General features: G+C 39.4%; 1 protein-coding gene across 2 annotated transcripts in view; it reads left to right on the forward strand.

The window, feature by feature from the left end:
- The window catches only part of SLC31A1 (solute carrier family 31 member 1), a 31,714-nt gene that overhangs the window by 3,375 nt on the left and 15,008 nt on the right, over positions 1 to 13,331 (forward strand). Inside the window, exon 1 of one of the 2 annotated variants that reach the window (XM_029201832.1) lies at positions 1,264 to 1,348. The exons of the other annotated variant lie outside the window; for it this stretch is intronic. The gene's annotated coding sequence lies outside the window, so the exon portion shown is untranslated. Of the gene's footprint in view, positions 1 to 1,263; positions 1,349 to 13,331 lie in introns of those variants that run through there. 2 annotated transcript variants of the gene reach the window in all.

The following is a 13,331-nucleotide window of genomic DNA, read 5'->3' on the forward strand; positions in this document are numbered from 1 at the left end:
GGACGCGGGTTTGTGCCCCGGTCCGGGAGGATCCCACATGCCGCGGAGCGGCTGCGCCCGTGAGCCATGGCCGCTGAGCCTGCGCGTCCGGACCCTGTGCTCCGCAACGGGAGAGGCCACAGCAGTGGGAGGCCCGCGTACCGCAAAAAAAAAAAAAAAAAGTAAGTCAAAGCAGGGAGTCATACAGATATTAGTTACCTGTAGATCTTAAACATTTTATTTTAACTTAAAACTTAAAACATCTTTTTGCCATTCTTTTGACATAAGCCTTTTCTTGGAGTGTGGGTCTCAGGGATCTCCAAACTACAGTGTGAGGGCTAAATCTTGTCCTAGCCTGCTGCCTGTTTCTGTAAATAAAGTTTTATTGGAACACAGCCTTGCTCACTTGTTTATGTATTATCTGTGGCTACTTTCACATACAAGGTAGAGTGGAGCATAGTTATGTGTATCTTTATCTAGTCTTTCCTAAGCTTTCAACTTGTATAGCATAGTAGTTAAAGCTCTGGAGCCAAATTGTTTTGCCATTTTTGAGTTGTATAGGCCTTGGGCATGTTGTTCAGTCTCCTCTTTTGTGAAATAGGGACAATAATAGTATCTAGTTCCCAAGGTTCTTATGAAGATTATATGAGTCAATTCACATAAAACACTTAGAACAGTGCCTGGCAGGTAGTAAGTACTCAGTTAATATTAGCTGCTGCTGTTGTTTTCCTCTTCTCACTTATACTTCATTGCTTTATGTAATACTTTATTAAATTATATATTTAGAATAATAAACACAATTGGCATAAATTGTTTTGTGAATAAACACAACTGATACCCTCAATAAGCACATAATTTCACTGAGAGGGAGAGCAGAAATGTTGCTCCCATGATACTGGAGAATAGCCTAGCTAATGTGTGATCAGTTAAATTGGTTAAGAGAGTTCTGTGCAATAGTTTGCTAATAGTTTACTGTTATCTTAAACAGTATACATAGGGAAATAGTGGATTAAAGTTGAAAAGGAGACCAGGGCCATATTTGTCAAATACCTTGAAGGCCAAGCTAACAAGTTTGTACTTAGCCCAGTAGGAAATAGAATTTTTTATTTTAAGTGACCTCAGTCCAGTTTTCCTTTTGATTATAATCTCAATTTTGAATTGAGAAAAATAAGTGTTCTAGACTGAATGTGAATAAAATTAAATGACTTCTCTAAAGGTAACAATTTATACCATACTCTTAAGAGTCTCTGATTCTTAAGTCCGTTCCTCTCCTTGTTCCAGTTTGCCTCTGCTGTTGATTCTTCTTTTTGCCTTCCTCACCAGACATGCTGCAAAAGAGAAAAAAGATGACATAGTTATCACTGAAAAAGTAAGTGTTTACAGAGACAGAATGACTTCAACTAGTGGAAGATGTCAGATAAGTCAATAACCAGGCAGCACCCAGATAACTCTGCCATTTAAAGTTGGCAAGCCAGGCATGGTTGGGGAAAATGGAGGGAAGAGAGAGGGCATGTTGCTGATTGATGCCTGCACTCCCACATGCAGCTTTTAGCATAAAAAAGCTATTAAAAAAGTCAAAAGTTTTCTGTAGTTTGTGACTAAGTATGAGAAGTCAGCAAGGGTCTGATACTTAATCCATTAAAGTGAGCAGTTTATGCCAAAAGAAGTCTTAGAGTATGCACTGGGAAGGAAATGCTTTTGAAGTTCCATTGCTTTGAGTAATATCATTTCATGATTTAGGTAACATCCCCAAGCGGGGGGGGGGGGCCCATCCTTAGGAATACAAAGCCCTGCAGAGAAGGAAAGGGTTGAGAAGGGTCCACCCTACCTCTTTTCCTTTGCACAAAGGCCCTAGGCTTTTGTATACAACCTGCTTTTGTAGGCTGAGGACATTGTGCAATACAGCATAATGACATAGAAACCTGCATTACAAAAGTAAATAAGAGAAATGATTTGGGGGGAACACATAAAGAGCAAAACTTTAGCAACCAGTAAAACGTTAGCGGGACCTTTTTTTAGCCAGTTTGAGTCTTTCCCTAAATAGGTAGTAGAGTTATTATAGAACTATACAGAGTGTTTGTATAATTTTGAAGCAATTTAGAGCATCTAGAATGTATCCGTTCAGTTTATGAAATGAAAGAAGAGGAATGCTGCTAACTGTACCCGCAGGCACCCATTCCTGTCTCCTACCTTTTCTAATGGCTTTTTATCAGTTCCCACACAACCCTGTGCATAACCTATATCTTAGTTCATCTCATACTGTATTTTAATTATTTGTATGTATCCCTTCTCCATCAGACTGCGCTTCTTGAGGATAGGGTTTCATCATAGTACCTTCACTCAGTAGGTAAACAATAAATTTGAATGAATGAACGAACAAATGAATGAATGAATGAATGAAGAGACCTAGTTCCTCGGGTCACACAGATAATAAACCCCTAGAGCCAGATATAGAACCCAGGTCTCCTGATTCCTAGCCCAGTACTTTTCTACCATGCCATGCAGCCTCTATCTGAGGTTTTGAACAACTTTTCTCTCAGAGGGAGGGAGGAGTAAAACAGGAAAAGGTAAAATGTTTTCTAGTTTCTGCCTCACACCAAATTAATTCCCAGCATTCTCCACAGGCAAACCAACAACACTGTGATATAGATGATTGAAATCCCATATAATATAACTAAATGGAAGGTTTAGCAAGGGGGACCTTTGTCTGCCTTTGATTATAACAAAGAGGCATTTAAAACAATGCTTTGCCAACCTATACATATCTAACTAGCTAGTGTTCTTTAAATCAGGCTATAAGAGTCTGTGTGTTTTAAGTGACATGAAAGTGAGCCCTATGTGTGACTTGGACGTCTCATTTCAGAGATTAATTTTGTCCTCTAATGAGAAAGCAAGCTAGCATTAATAATATCTCATATTTACTGTACCTTAGAATTAGGAAGTATTTTGACATATTTTATTTGATCCTCACAACCTGTGAGATTGGCAGGGTGGGTATTTTTGTATCCATTTTGTAATAAATGAACTAGTACATGTTGAGTTCAGGTGATTTGCTTAATGTCACATAGCTAATGTATGGCAAACTTATGTCTATAGTTCAGAGTCTCTGATGCCTAGTCCAGGGCTGTCTCTACCCTTATCACGCTTTTTATAAAACACTCGGATCTTTACATAAATCATACTTAAGCATTCATGGTTAGCATGGTGGAAATGTGTCAAGACTACAAAAGGATCCAGTAAGAGGGGTATGAAAGGGTGCATCTCGGGATTGCTTTATTCCAGGATGTGGCTTAGCCAACAACAAAAGGTATCAGAGAAGTAGAGTATAGTAACTGGGAGATCCACTCCCCATTGGACTTAGGCCCTTCTATCATTGCATAACTAAAAGACCTTTTCAGTTTGTTTGTTTGACATATCAAATTTGAGTTGTCCTATTCGGACCAGGCAAATAAAAGCTTTTCCAAAGGCCTTTGTGAAGAATGTAGTTGTACACTTGATCTTCTTTGTACAGAAAGGTGAGAGTGGCCAAGAGAAACAGGAGCTTCTATATTATTTGCCACTAAAACAGGATATATAAAGCTCAGAAACCCCTCCTACTTAGCTGCTTCCCGACAAACTATCTGGAGAAATGGGAGGGTTGGGGAAAGTAGCTAGCCTAGTGTTACAGAAGCAACGTACAAGAAGCAGATGTTACAGGTTCAGTTGACTAAAGAGTATATTAGCATCATTATTCAATGACCTAGGCCTCAGTTTCCCCATCTGTAAAATAAAGGAGTTGGACTTGATAACTTAATTTTTTAGTAGGAAATATATTCACATGGTTCACAATTCAAAAGGTACACAGGATGTATAATGAAAAATGTTGCGGCTAATCCAACCTACATCTGACCAGTTGCCTTCCTAGGGATCACAGTGTTACTACCTTCTTATTCCCCCATGCCCAGAGGTAGTATAGGTGTTTACAAATAATATGTATATACTTTTTTCCCTTTCAAAACTTTTTACAAAGGATAGCATGTAGTGCCCCTTCTTTTTTCATCTCATAAGATACCTTGGAGATCATTATCAATATACAAAGAGCTTCCTCATTCTTGTTTATGGCTGCAAAGTAGTCCACGGCACATCTTATAATGTATGTATTTTCATTGCAAGATGGCGCTTTAAGCATATCTCGTTTCCTTCTCAAAATCCTAATGAAATGACTTTAGAAATATAAAAATAAGAAAAAGTATGATATTGTGATTTATAATGAATATATATTTGGTCTTCATCCCATTTCTGGCTCAGAGCTAACACCCTTGGAATTTCCTAAGTGACTAGAGCTATAAAGATGTCTTTCGTTAATAAGGTGACTTCTCTGAGGATGGGGGCTAGTTGCCTGTGAAGCCAACCAAAGTGACTAGAGGGTTGGAACTTTCAGCCCCTGACTTCCTGGGAGAAGGGAGGGGCTGAAGATTGAGTTTAATCAACAGTGGCCAAATTGAATCAATCATGCCCATGTAATGAAGCCTCCATAAAAACCCAAAAGGACAGGGTTCCGAGAGCTTTGGGTTTGGGGAACCAGAATGCTTCCAAGTGCCACCATGCTGGCCCCAACCTACAAGGACAGAAGCTCCTTTGTTCAGGACTTCACTATATATATCTCTTCATCTGGCTGTTGATTTATCTCCTTTAATATACTTTGTAATAAATCCGTAATCTAGTGGGTAAATGGATTTCCTTAGTTCTGTGAGCCACTCTAGCAAATTTGTTAGAACTCAAGGAAAGGGAATTGTGGGAGCCTCTGATTTATAGCCAGCTGATCACAAGCACAGGCTTGCAATTGGCATCTGAAGTGAAGAGCAGCCTTGTAGGACTGGGTCCTAAATCTGTGTAATCTGATGCTATCTCTGAGAAGATAGTGTCAGAATTGAGTTGAATTGTAGGACACCCAGCTGGTGTTGGAGAATTGTTTGGCAGTGGGGAAACCACCCGTAAAAAAAGTATCCTTGGGGCTTCCCTGGTGGCGCAGTGGTTGGGAGTCCGCCTGCCTATGCAGGGGATGCGGGTTTGTGCCCCGCTCCGGGAGGATCCCACATGCCGCGGAGCGGCTGGGCCCGTGAGCCATGGCCGCTGAGCCTGCGCATCCGGAGCCTGTGCTCCGCAACAGGAGAGGCCACAGCAGTGAGAGCCCCGCGTACCGCAAAAAAAAAAAAAAAAGTATCCTTTATCATTAGAAAACAGAGAGAAAGAAGCCTGAAACTTCGAGACATTTCAAAGAATATAAATGCAGATTGGAATCAAATTGAAACAAATTACTGACCACCTGATTCTTTATAGGTGAAGAACATCCTTCCCTGTGAAGTGAAGTGGATAGAGTTCACTAGCACACTCTGAAAACTCCTAAAATGAGAACAGCAAAGGTTAGAAAGAAAGGTTAGCTATGGAGCAATGGGCGAAGGACAAATCAAAGGATTTGGGGGATTATACCTATGCCAAGTTTAGAAAGAACAGTAGATTAAGAAGTAACAGTAATGACTATGTATCGAGGGCTTACTGTGTTTAGGCACTGTGCTAAGTTGGTGTTTAAATGCACACTGTCACGAGGTAGTTGCTACTGTCATCCCTATATTAGAGGAAACTAACTTACCCTCTTAACCACTATGCTGTTGCCTCAGTGAATTCGTAACAATTCTGTGAGGGAGGCTACTTTTTTTTTTTTTTGCGGTACGCGGACCTCTCACTGCTGTGGTCTCTCCCGTTGCGGAGCACAGGCTCCGGACGCGCAGACTCAGCAGCCATGGCTCACGGGCCCAGCCGCTCCACGGCATGTGGGATCCTCCCAGACTGGGGCACGAACCCGTGTCCCCTGCATCGGCAGGCGGACTCTCAACCACAGCGCCACCAGGGAAGCCCGAGGGAGGCTACTTTTATTACTTGATTTTAGAGCTGAGGCCCAGAGATATTAAGTAATTTGCCCAAGGGCCCACAACCAGAAAGTGCAGTTTTACCAGTTAGAGAATAACTTCCTTGCATACTTGGAAAGCTGCCATAAAAAAGAAAGAGAAAATATCTCTTCTGCCCACAGCTTCCTCATGTTTTTTTTTGTTTGTTTGTTTTTAGTGACCTATTCAGGATCTCTAACTGAACTCCCATTCTCAGAAATGCAGGAGTTGATGGTTAGGGACAGGCCCTGGAGTGCTCAGCTGGGAACAAATCTTAACTTCATTAATCATGTTGGGAACTATATACAGCATTTTCTTCACACAGGTTTTTTGTTGTCTTATTAGTCAGATAAAGTCTGTTTTTCTGATAGTTCAATTCCTGTATTTCACAACTAATCTAGAAAAATAGAACTGTAGAAGATATATAACTTCCCCTTCATCTGGAACTCAGATTTTATTCACACAGGGGTGAAAGAAACCTCTCTCAAATCCCAAAGATGAGCCATTTGGTATTAAATTTAGCGTTAGCCCAGAAAGTTCTTTGATTAGTAGGTGGTGGTGTGTGTAAATTCTAAGTGAGACTGGGCAAGCTTTGTGCCCTTTTGGAATATCAGAATAAACAAATGTTTTATTTTAGTTCCTGGTTGAATCTTGACTTTCTTTCTTTTCTTTTTTTTTTTTTTTAGCTCCCTCTTCTTAAACATACAGTTGTTAGAGCCTGTATACTATATCTATGTTGTACATCTCAGTAATTCAGAACTTTGGTTCTCAAATTTTAGAGCGCATAAGAATTGCCTATATATCTGGATATATACCTAGAGTCTGAGACCCCATTCCCGGAGAGGAGATTCAGTAGTCTGGAGTGGGGTCCGTAATTTTCATTTTTAGCCAAACATCTCAAATAATTCTGATTCAGGCGGTCCTTGGACCATACTTTGAGAAACCCTTGAGTTAGGAGGGAAGCAATTAACATTTATTATTTACTATGTATGTTATTAATGTGCCAGTCGTTTTCATATGTATTTTTACATTTGATGTTCAAAAAAATTGTGAGATTTTATTAACCCAGGTTTATGTGTATGTATTATCCCCACAAAGTTTTAGTAACTTGTTCTGAACTCCAAAGATGGCATTGCATTATGATAGTCAGCAGTCTGACTCCAAGAACCAGGAGGGCTGTTGCTCTTAGTATTTCTGCTTTAGGTATTTCTCAGAAGAGATGATTGTATAAGATTGGTGAATTGGAATATATTAGAAAGTGATATGAACAGTCTGTTAAGTTAAAGCCACTGAAATGTTGGAATGTCTAAAGTATATCATCTAATATTCAGAATGTTCCTAGAAAAGACAAGTATGCATTTGTTCTTCTTTGAAACGATATTATACACACCTAAACTTTTCTAATTGAAATAGGCCCTAAAGATGAGTTATTCTATTTCTTCACTAAGGAAATTGTGACCATAAAGATTAAATTGCTTAGTGTAATGGAAACACCCGGGCTAGAACCCGGGTCTTACTTTCTTTCAAGTTGTAATAATTATAAAGGTTAAGGTAGGCTACAACCCATACGTTGCCTGAGAATTACTCAGAAGACTATTGAATCAATGGTTGAGAGTGATGACTCTTTGTGACATTCACCATTTGAAAGTTCACACAGAGGCATAATAATTAAATGTGTTCTGGTATTTTAAAGGAGTAGAATAAATGGTGACTTTTTTTAACGGTGACATTTTTATGAGTTATTCTTTAAAAGTTCTGTTTCTGACGCTGAAAATATATAGTAGAATGGCATTTGGGACTTTTGTGAATTTTAATGGAATGCTGAAATGTGGCCTGAAGCTCAGGCTATGTGGAAGTCCATTCTCACTTAGAGCTACAGAGGCAGAGCAGCCAAGAATACTGCAGGTCATAGTTTTAACACAAATTGTAGGCCATAGCATGGTGTAAAGTGTTGCAAGACACAACTACTCTGGAGGTAGATAACAACTAGATTTAGCTCCTCCTGGACAACTTAATGGGGTTTATAGACTTGACAGTGCCCTTGGATAACTTGATCTTTGTTTACCCCAAATGTAGGGAATATTCACTTGTGTCTCCCATAGAAATAGGCCTACATTTCTTTCTAAGTTCCCTAAAAACTATAACTCTGTTTCCTTATCTCAATTTTTCAGAATTGCCCCCATAAAGTAAAATAGCTACCTTTGTGTTAAGAGACAGGGACGCAAATCGTAGGGTAGAAGTACAATGATACAAGTAATAGGTCACCGGACTTGAGGTCAGAATCTGGATTCTAATTGCAGACTGCCTCGAGACTGACTGACACGTGACCTTGGCTAGTTAGTTAACCTCATGTACCTCAGTTTTCCAGCTGTAAAATAAGTAGCCATTCTTGTTTAATCCAGGCCTGTCCTTCATGTGGAGTTAGGTCTAGAAACATACTACACTGTGGTAGCTCAGCAGAAAAACCTGAGAACATGCCAGAAGAGAAAATGAAGTTACTATTGGGCCCAGACTTAAAATCATTCAATCAACAAATATTTATTGAATACAAACGTAAAAGGTGTATTAGATTGCACATAGCCTAACGTAGGCCTTAGAATGCATTCCATAAACAAGATGTGAGTAGTTTTCTTCAGCCTTGTTTTTGAGCACTCATAGAACATAATAATAACAGTAACTCACAGAGTAATAATAATGCTTTTATGTATGTTATATGGTCTTTTTTTCTCTCTCAGTATTTCTTCCCATTCATTATCTTATTTGAATTATACAATAACCCTAAAGGAGAACAAGACAGATGTTATCTCATTCCCCTGAGTTTCGGATGAGAGGCTAAAACTCAGAGATCAATAGTGGCTCTCAAAGAAGTAGGGTGATTCTGCCCGCCCAGGGGATGTTTGGCAAAGTCTGGAGACATTTTGGATTGTCACACATGGGACAGTGCTACTGTCATTCAGTGAGTAAAGGCTAGGGATACCTACTGTTAAACATCCTGCAGTGCACAGGACAGCTCATACAGCAAAGAGTTATTCAGCCCCAAATGTCAATAAGGCTAAAATTGAGAAACTGACACTGGTGTTTTATCCAAAAGAATACAAAGTGACAGAGTTGGATGAACCAGAATCCAGATCTTGGACTCAGTCTAGTATATTCTCCACTGCCCTTAGCATTAAAAACTGCAATCACATAAATTCTGGACTTATTGCCAATGTTTCGTGGAGGTGTGAGTGAAAAGTGGGGTTTGTCATATATCACTGTTAAAGGTTTCCATGTATAGTACAGATTGTATAATCCAATAAAAATCTACTAAACACTTGCTGTGTGTCTTACAGTCTGCTGTCCATGTCCCACAGGGAGCTTAGTCTACCTTCATCATATTTTTTAACTTATTGAGCAACTACCAAATTTGAGTAATTTACCCAAATGGTATTGAAATCTGGATATGGCCCCTTTAGCAGCCTCTATGCATAGTACCTACTGCCAACCTAAAGACTCATGGGACTTTTATAGGAAATGTCACCAAGATACTCAAAAATTAGCAGAGCCAGGATTTGGATCTTATCTGACTCCAAACTCATGCTCTTAACAATATTCAGTAAGCTTAACTCTCTCCTACAAAAGGTGATGTGTGACTTTAGAAGCTTTTACAACCCAGGACAGTCCTTGTAGAATATCCTTCAGTTTTGCCCCTCAAACCATTAAATAACCCAGAAATTAGAAGGTTCTTCTAATCCTAAAGTTTTAACAGATGTCTTTCTGGATTCTGGCAAATTAAAGGATTATGGCCCATGGCTCTGTAAGGGATTTTTTTTTTTTCCATCTGTGAATGCCTCACAGAAAACTTGAGCAGGAAATATTATTAGGGAAGAACAAATAAAGGCCAGTTATTCTACACATCAAAGTATTCTGTTAAAATACAAATCTGGCCACATCACTCCCCTGCTTATTACGCCTAAATAGCTTCCACTTGCCCTTGGAATAAAATTTAGTCTCCTTTAAATGACCTATAAGGCCTTCTTCAGTATACCCCTTCTGCCTCTTTCTTCAACCTCATTGGCCTCTCACTCAGTGTGTTCTATTCATACTGACCTTGAATGGCTTTGATTCTTTTCTTGGCCTCAGGGGTGCTATTCTCTGCCCTTCTACCCAACTCCAGTAATTTATCAGTCTGTTTCAATGTTACCTCCTTAGAGAGGGCTTCTCTCTTCTCTCTCCGCCTAACCGCCTCCATCTAAATTAGTTCTTTTACTGTTATTCTCCTATCACAGTACCATGTTTACTTCCTTCATATTACTTATCACAATTTATAATTATATATACGTATACATATTTATTTATTTCCATATTTAATGAGGATGCCTCCTCTAGAGCAGGTTCCGCAAAGGCAAGAATCTTGTCTTTTGCAGCTGGCTCCTTGTAAGTAGATATGAAACCTACATGGGTTTTGTAAGAATTAAATACATTTTGAGTGAGTGAATATTTGTCCAGTATTCTTCCAGGTGCAGTAAGGAGGTATAAATTAGTTACTTGCCCTCTAAGAACTTGCTGTGTATATATGGTATTTTTTATCTCGTACTTTAAGAAATGTAAGTCAAATTTGCCATAAGAGAAGATTGCTAGAAAAATTCAGAAAAGAGAGAGAGATTTCTTCTGTCAGGAATTCAAGGAAAACCTCATAGGAGAGGTGGCATTTTAACTCAGACTTAAAGAATGAACTAGATTGTAAACTCAAAAGAGCAGGGGCCGTATTTTAACTTTATCCTACTTCTGACACATTTTAAGTGCACTGTAAATGTTGAATAAATAATGATAGGATTTGCTCATATTCAGAAAATCGGGGGGGGCGGGACTACAGAGAATGACACGGCCAAAAAGACATACAAGTGTCAAAGTACTAAATTTATTCAGGAAAATTGAGTAAATCAATTTCGGTGGAATATTTGAATGTGAAGAGGATGAGATTGGGATAAGGCTGGAAAGTAAATCTGTAACAGAGACATAAATGCCACGTAGTGAACATAAAATAAGTGTATCAATATGAGAAGTTGGAGGTGAGGATACTTATGTGCCTCTTTGCAGAGAGATTAGTTTCTGGGAGTACAACCTAAAATGCAAATTACAGCTTGAGAAATACATGCAAATGGTATCTGGACACTAGTTTAGGTGGGAGTACTGGTTCTATTATCAACACCATCACCAAAAAATAGCAAAATGCAGGCTCCTATGAACCATCTCCTGTACTTGGCTTGGCTGGAAAGAGAGTGTTTGTTTCCTTATATTTCTGGAAGGGAAACATCCCAAGGGATGTGTTTGTGTTTTTTACGGGTTTTTTTCCCTGTAATTGATTTCTAATCTCATAGCGTTGTGGTCAGAAAAGATGCTTGATATGATTTCAATTTTCTTAAATTTACTGAAGCTTGATTTGTGACCCAAGATGTGATCTGTCCTGGAGAATGTTCCATGCGCACTTGAGAAGAAAGTGTAATCTGCTGTTTTGGGATGGAATGTCCTATAAATATCAATTAAATCTATCTGGTCTGTAGTGTCATTTAAAGCTTGTGTTTCCTTATTAATTTTCTGTTTGGATGATCTGTCCATTGGTGTAAGTGAGGTGTTAAAGTCCCCCACTATTATTGTGTTACTGTCGATTTCCTCTTTTATAGCTGTTAGCCGTTGCCTTATGTATTGAGGTGCTCCTATGTTGGGTGCATATATAATTGTTGTATCTTCTTCTTGGATTGATCCCTTGATCATTATGTAGTGTCCCTCCTTGTCTCTTGTAACATTCTTTATTTTAAAGTCTATTTTATCTGATATGAGTATTGCTGCTCCAGCTTTCTTTTGATTTCCCCTGGGTCCCGATGCGCACACTACTTTGTGTGTGCCCTCCAAGAGTGGAGTCTCTGTTTCCCCTAGTCCTGTCGAAGTCCTGCAGTCAAATCCCGCTAGCCTTCAAAGTCTGATTCTCTAGGAATTCCTCCTTCCGTTGCCGGACCCCCAGGTTGGCAAGCCTGACGTGGGGCTCAGAACCTTCACTCCAGTGGGTGGACTTCTGTGGTATAAGTGTTCTCCAGTTTGTGAGTCACCCACCCAGCAGTTATGAGATTTGATTTTATTGTGATTGCGCCCCTCCTACTGTCTCATTGCGGCGTCTCCTTTGTCTTTGGATGTGGGGTATCTTTTTTGGTGAGTTCCAGTGTCTTCCAGTCGATGATTGTTCAGCAGTTAGTTGTGATTCCGGTGCTCTCACAAGAGGGAGTGACGTCTTTCTACTCCGCCATCTTGAACCAATCCTCCTGTTTCTTATTATTGTAGTAGCTTGGTCCATTCATGTTTGCCTGGAAGGCATAGATGATTTAGAGATTGGAAAGTGGGTATTTAAAAAATTGAGTTTGTCCTTAGCATGCTTTCTCTTAAAAACGATAGCCCTCCATTATTATACATATAATTCTCCATGTAGTCAGTTCCTCCAAGACAAACAGGCTTCTCATCTCCTTTGCTCAGCCTGAGCAGCTTAATAAGGTGGAGTGGACATAGGGAAAGATAAAATTTACGGTAGAAGGGGGTGACCTTGAACCAGTATCCGGAAGCAAAGCCTTTCTTCGTCTTATTCTGATTAGAATCGAATCACAGGTTTGCTTTCTGTCTTTTCTGTGGATAGTTAGAAAGAGATTCTCAGGGCAGCTCCTGAGTTATCGTCTTTTTTACTAAAATAGGTATTCTTAGCCAAGAACTTCTATGTAAAAGAGCTACTGTCACTAATTTATAGCTGCTCTTTTATTCTTCTAAAAACTTGTCAGTCCATGGAGCATTTCTTGTTTGCCTAGATCATTGGCCATTCATAAATGAAGGCCCTTTAAGTTTTAAGTGTAACTGTTTGAAGTAGTTTTCCCCTTTATGTCTCTGGCAGTTGGTTGCTTTCGATGCATCCCATTAGTCTGATGTATGAGTAATACAGCCACATAGACTCTGCTTATTACTTGAATATGTAGACTGTGCATAGGTTGGTTTCTTTCCACAAAAAGTGCTTTCAAGGAATCCTGCAACTGGTTTATTATCTTTGCTATTGTTACTGCTTTTGCCTGATAAACAGTCATTTGTTCTTATGTTCCCTTAAGGTCATTATTACTGAGACCTTTTCAAGGGCAAGCATGGTAGCCAGGCTTAGATGACAAGATGGCTTTGGCCTAAAATGGCTTCTCTTATATCAAAAAGCTATATCTGGCTCTTTTCTCTGGGGACTCCCTACACTATCTCCTTACAGTAGAGCTCGCTTTGGTATATGGTGAAGAAAGAGAAAATAATATTGAAATCTGCAAGTAATCACTAAATTAATTCTCTGCCAGGTCTATCAACATCTTTCTCATCTCAACCCAACCACTGACACAAAGAAAAGCAAGTGAGAATTTGTTGTTGTTGTAGATGATC

This window comes from Monodon monoceros, unplaced genomic scaffold (genome assembly GCF_005190385.1).
Source record: "Monodon monoceros isolate NGI ecotype Baffin Bay Population unplaced genomic scaffold, NGI_Narwhal_1 Super_Scaffold_5, whole genome shotgun sequence".
Classification (NCBI taxonomy): domain Eukaryota; kingdom Metazoa; phylum Chordata; class Mammalia; order Artiodactyla; family Monodontidae; genus Monodon; species Monodon monoceros.